The sequence below is a fragment of the Manacus vitellinus genome, unplaced genomic scaffold (assembly GCF_001715985.3).
Source record: "Manacus vitellinus isolate BGI_N305 unplaced genomic scaffold, ASM171598v3 scaffold_6_pilon, whole genome shotgun sequence".
Taxonomy (NCBI): Eukaryota; Metazoa; Chordata; class Aves; order Passeriformes; family Pipridae; genus Manacus; species Manacus vitellinus.
The window spans coordinates 18,795,130-18,801,403 of record NW_021940750.1 but is presented as its reverse complement, the minus strand read 5'-3'; positions in this window follow the sequence as shown (position 1 = coordinate 18,801,403).

Genomic DNA, 6,274 nt, shown 5'->3' with positions numbered 1-6,274 from the left:
GGATTCTTCTGAATTCCACTTAAAAGCCTGTGCATGTAACACAACAAATCAGGTTCAAGAAAATAAACAAGTATAATCATAGCGTAAGAAAGACAGGCAAAACCAGAACAACACAGTGGGGAAAATTAATTTTAAGGTGTTTGTCTTGAAAAAAATGTCTATCTCAATATGAAAATTAGGTCCACTTTTGGGCCCAAGTCTTCCTGCTACACCAGGGTAATTAATTCTACAAGTCTGGTCAGGCTGGCTACCTTAGTTTATAAAAACCCAAAGAACACAATTATTGTGAGTGAATGCCTTTCTAATTTAGTTTTCAGTCACATATCTTTTTAAATGAATCATAAATATAAAGAATTTTACTCTTCTTTGTCCATTTGCAAGCTTTATTTATCCCAGAACATAACTGGGCACAATGTTTATGTTTATTGATAACTTCAGCAGTATTTAAATTTTTAGAAGAAATCATTTCAGGAAAAAATGAGATAAGTTTTTAGCTCATAAACAAGTGCATAAACCACCAAGTAAAAGATAACTGAGAACTGTCATCATCATCATGGCTAGGCTTCGCGAACGAAGATTTGGGAAGGACTCTACCCACATTTGCTACAAGCGCATTGGTGGCTGAAAAGGCCAATGCAAGATAGACAAGTCTGATTGCAAAAGGCACAGAGGAAAGAGTCCTTAGGTGGTATCGACTAGACATGGTTCCTTCTGCATTGTCTTTTCTCCTTGAGAGTGATCCTACATGTGTTCTCAAAAGAAGCAGCACCATTAGAGAGAGTGTGTCTCCAGGCCTCCCGACTGGAGGACAGACCAATATGATGATCAATATGACCAAGGCTGAGATGTTGTTTCAGGGAGTCCTTGTATCTCTTCTTCGGGGCTCCTCTCTTGCGGCAGCCAGTGGCAAGTTCACCATAGAGCAAGATCTTAGGGAGGTGGAGGTCCTTCATCCTGGAGACATGTCCTGCCCAACACAGCTGTGTTCTCAGCAACATGGCCTCAATACTCATAAATGCTGCCTGTTCTAGAACAGACGTATTAGTCACATCATCTGACCAGTGAATGTTTAGGATTGTATGGAGACAGCGTTGATGGAAGTGTTCTAGGAGACACAGGTGGTGGCAGTAGATGACCCATGATTCAGATCCATATAAGAGAGTAGACAACACTATGGCTCTGTAAACACTGATCTTTGTACTTTTCTTCAGGTGTTTATTACGCCATACTCTTTTATGGAGATTTCCGAAGGCACTATATGTGTCTGTCTATCTCTCCGTCAATCTTACCCTCTGAGGAGATGAGGCTACCTAGGTAATTAAACTGCTGGAATGATTGAGCTCTGACTGGCCAATGGTGATATGGGGATGATGGAAGACTTCCTGAGGTGCAGGTTGATAGAAAACTTCTGTCTTCTTCAGGCTGACTTCCAGCCCAAAAAGTTCAGCAGCCTCAGCAAAGCAGGATGTTAAACACTGCAGAGCTACTTCTGTGTGGGTGACAAGGGCATCGTTGTCAGCGTAAAGCAGCTCCCAGACAAGACGATTTAAGGTCTTAGTGTGGGCCTTCAGTTGCCTTAGGTTGAAAAGGTTTCCATAGGTACAGTATCAAATGTAGATACCATCTTCTTCATCAAGGTCTGCCATGGCCCTTTGGAGCATCCTGCTGAAGAAGATTGTGAATAGGGTTGGTGCAAGAACGCAGCCTTGTTTCACACCATTGGTTATTAGAAAGGGCTCAAAAAGTGCATCACCACATCTGACTTGGCTGTGCTGATCCTCATGAAATAAGATGATTTTTTTAAGGAACTTGGGGGGACATCCTAAACTAAAAGGATATTGAGAATTAAACCATTTTCCAGGAAGATATCCACTTGTTAAATGTAGATTAGGAGTCTATTTATACATTGTTTCATTTATAATCTTCTTTCTGATCTCATAAAGAAAAGCCTAACCCAACAACTGACCGAATGAACCTTAATTTGCTTTTTCCTCTAATGTTAAGCTGCAAGAGCAGTATGAAGACCTGTTTTATAGAAAACCTTATTTTAAAGGACAGGTGGTAAGGAAACAGTTTGCAGACCTCTGCATGTTATAAAGCATCAAAACCTTAACCATGGGAAAACTAATATTATCTCACAATATACTCAACTTGCTTACCTAGTTCACCTGCTTATTATCTTAACAGCTCATCTTTAGGCCCAGATTTGTTTTGTGCTACTTAAGATTCTTTCTGAGTTTCTGAGAGAAAGTGGGAAAAAAATGATGTAAAAGATGAATGCACAAATTTTTTTACAACATTTTTGTCCTCCTTTCAGATAATTCAGCACAATATTTATTATATGCAGTTATTCTTTCAACATCCATGAAACACCTAGAACATTGTATCAATTTTATCTTAAGCCAACTATTTCCTCAATAGCCAATTAGATTTCCAAAAATAAACATAGTAATAGGAAAAAGACCTACAATGATTAACACTAAACAATAACATTTATAGAAATATCTTACCAAAGGTCTGGTCCATTTCTGCTACAAATCGCACTGGTGAGAAAAAACTGCAAAATATGAGAAGAAACATATATGAGAAATTTATATCAACAGATTTATGATCCTTTAAAACAAATAATGCCTCGAAACATTAATCAATTCCCCAAACATACCCAAGTTCGAATATTTGAATTCTGAAAATCATTTAAATGAAAAGTATAGAATGATGGGCACTAGTATTTATGAATATAGGCAGATGTCTTATAATTCCACTTCCCTAATCAGCATGCTACTCAATAAAAGCAAAGTTCTTTATAGACAGCAGCTGGGAAATCAAATCTCATATGAAAAGGAAAGAACAAGTGACACAAATACGAAAGAGAGAAAAATAAAGGTATACTTGTGATTTATAAAGTTTATAAAATGTTTTCAAGGACTGTTTAATTTCCTTTCCCGGTTTATCAGTTTAAAATATGAACTACCTATCTTAACAACTCTGCTAGCAAACAGAAGCACTATTAACTTATTATATTTTAACATTCTCAGGTAATTCAGAATGTTACCAAGCTTGCTTGGCGAAAACTTGGCAAGACTTGAGATTCATTTTTATTTCCTCATGTTCACTTGGTGCTGGTTGTATAAGCAAGAGAAGAAAACTAGTATAGAAAAAGAATGCTAAAAAAAAATTGTAATACTACCCTACAGAACAAAACAACATCAAAAGAACATATATGCATAAATTAAAGTTTGAGTCTTCATTACAGGAATCAGTTTGAAAGAAACAAGTGTATTCAGAGACAAATGATCTTAGGCTCATCTTTTGCAAACATTTACACATGTGCTTAACTCTCTACTATAAATAACTCCTCCACGGAACTGCTCATAGTAGAGCAGTAGTAGAGAAGTTTACAAGCTGAGTGCAATTTTCAGTTAATCATTTTCTACAGAGATGAAAATTATAATTCCTCCACTAGCAGGAAATCAATTACAAAATTTGAAGTTGTTCTCACTTCCCAGATATACTATTATTTCTCATCAAAGGAATGGTTCAACAATTCCCCTTTTGGATACAGGATATCCATAGCAGGAAAAAAAAAAAAGACAAAAACATCAGACTTGAAATGCAGCAACAACTCTCAAAACAGGTGGTAGTTTCAAGGACTATGTGCTTCCTAAGCACCTGGTTAGCATATATGCACGTAACTCAGCACACATGTGCTTTACCATTTGTGCTATACACTGGTTTGAGGAGCCAAGTTTTAAAGATAACAGTAACAAACAAGTATCCCACCTAAACTACATTTCATTTCAGAGTCCTGTTCTTTAAAACTGCTAGAGAAGTGTTAAATATTTCTGGGGAAAGTATTTCAGAGCCACAAGCTGATGCAAGAATGCAGTAAAGCTGTGAGTTGAACAGACTTCACATCGTCCTTTGCTGGCATTACAAATATCCACTTGCTTTTTTCGTGTAAGAATCTTCCGCACAGTAGAATATTTATTCCACTGAGAGTATTGTCCACCTAGCAATCCAAAAATACTAATTTTTTTAAGGCCAGGGGTTTTTTGCATTTGACTTTAGTACCATGCAAGAACTATGTTCTGAACTGTAACATTTTTTTCTTGCATATTAGAAAATGAAAAGAAAAAAAAGGAGTCTGTTGGCCAACACGAAGTGATAGATGCATGTATTACCACAAAATGTAAACTAGAAAGCAATAAAAAGCTATGGCCCTGCATGTACATGTACATGTTGGTGTTTTGCTTTTAACCAAGGCCTTAGTAATTTATCTACCTCTGACAGAAAAGACAGCTTAAGGAAAAAAAAAACAATTCAAAGTACATATTTTTTCATCACCATGAGAGTAAGGAACTAAAACAGAAGAATGGAGTAACAAAGACTAAAAGAAACAGACACAGCATTGTCTTCTCAGGCTATACCATTGCAACACATGCATGTTTTCAAAAATGGTGATTACTATAGACTATTAATTATTACAGTCCATCCAAGCTGTCTGTGGTTTGTTCACTATGCAATTTATTGTCCAATTCATGAAATCAAAGGGAAATTTCCACAAAGCCCTTCGCTCAACCAGACTGGATCAACTTACGCTTCTAAAGCATTGCATAATATGTAAATTTTACATATTAATTTTCCTGTTCTGTCAAAACCAACAGAATTATATGAGCAAATATTATCTTAATTTCGTTTTAGACACCTTTACATGGTATGTGATTGCTTTCCTTCGTTGGGTGCAATGTTTTCTCTTTTGTCCACTCCCCATGGATGACTCACAGGCACAATGTTATTGTGTTATTTTAATAAAATTATGTGTACTATCCATGTATGTACTATGGACCATGTGTTTGCATTAACAAAAACAAGGTCAAAGGGGTGGATAAAAACTTTGGGAAATAAAAATGTTGAGAGCTGTGACAACTCTTAATTCCTGCGGGGAATCTGTTCTTGAGTGTTCAGCCCATTCTTGAGGAAGCTGTTTCCTGCACTGGAATTTTAACCTCATGCTGGAAATTTCTAGTGTGCCTTTAAAAAATACCTTTATTAGGCATAGCCTTTCTTCCACAGTTGTAGAAAACTGTTTAGGCATCCAAGCAACTTGTTAGTTATTTGTAAACCATTTTAATATTTTCAGTCATTTTGGTATGTCTGTGGTATCTTTTGTAGCTGAAAAGACTCATTATGAACCCTGACATACAGAAAACTGATGTTTTCTTATTTTTGTTGTTTAGGTTTGGTTTTGTTTGCTTTTAATAATTACCTCTAAATATATTTACCTAAATATTTTTATCTGGTATTTCTTTGATTCCTCATTTGATAGTTACATGCTTTATAATGAATTATTTCCCTCTCTGTTTTTGACAAAAAAAGAGCTGAAAAGACCCTGACATCACTAGTGCAGAAAAGACTCTGACAAATGGTAAAACAAAGTCAGTCTAGGTGTGTGAATATACAGATATGTTTATTTGTATAAATTCACTATGTTTTGTTTATACACAAACATTATTTATACATAAATATAGCTAATGACCCTGCACCCCTTTGACAAAGCATGAAACTCTGAGAGATTACAATCTATCTGATTAAAACCAATTTACTTTCATATTATAACAGCAGCTTACGCACCTAATAGGAATTAATCTCCAATTTTGTAAGACACAAAGGTAAAAAGATGCTCCTTGTTCCATAAAGTCTGTAGTATTTTTAAGACAGGTATAAATTATTTGGGCCCAATGATCATAAGGAACTGGGAAAAGATTGTGATTACTACTAATTATTTCTTTTAAGTTGAACAAGAAACAGTTTTCTGGCTACAGAAACTTCTTTAGCCCTCTTCCCATCTCCCTGAAGTATTTTTGTAATCAACTGGCAAATTTTGACCAAAAAAACCAGTCCCAAATTATTAAGTTCCTAAAATACAATAAAGCAACGAAAAGGGATCATCCCAATGCTGCCCCACTGAGGAAAATCTTCTCTTTTTTCAATGCCACTGGAAATACACCAAAAAATGTACAGAGTGGAGACACTGTGAATGCCTCAACCACACACAATAGCTCTCAAAAGAAAATCAAATCAGAGAACATAAATCTACTGTAAATGCAGTTCTGTACTATTGTTGCTCATGGTCTTAAGCATTTAAATTAACTTAGTTCAGGTGGATTTTTTTTTCTCTTCTAGTTTCTGTATTTAAACAAAAACCAGTCAATCTCACATTAAGGGAATGTAAGTTTCAGCTGTTGTGGAATTGAAACAAAACTATCAGCATTGC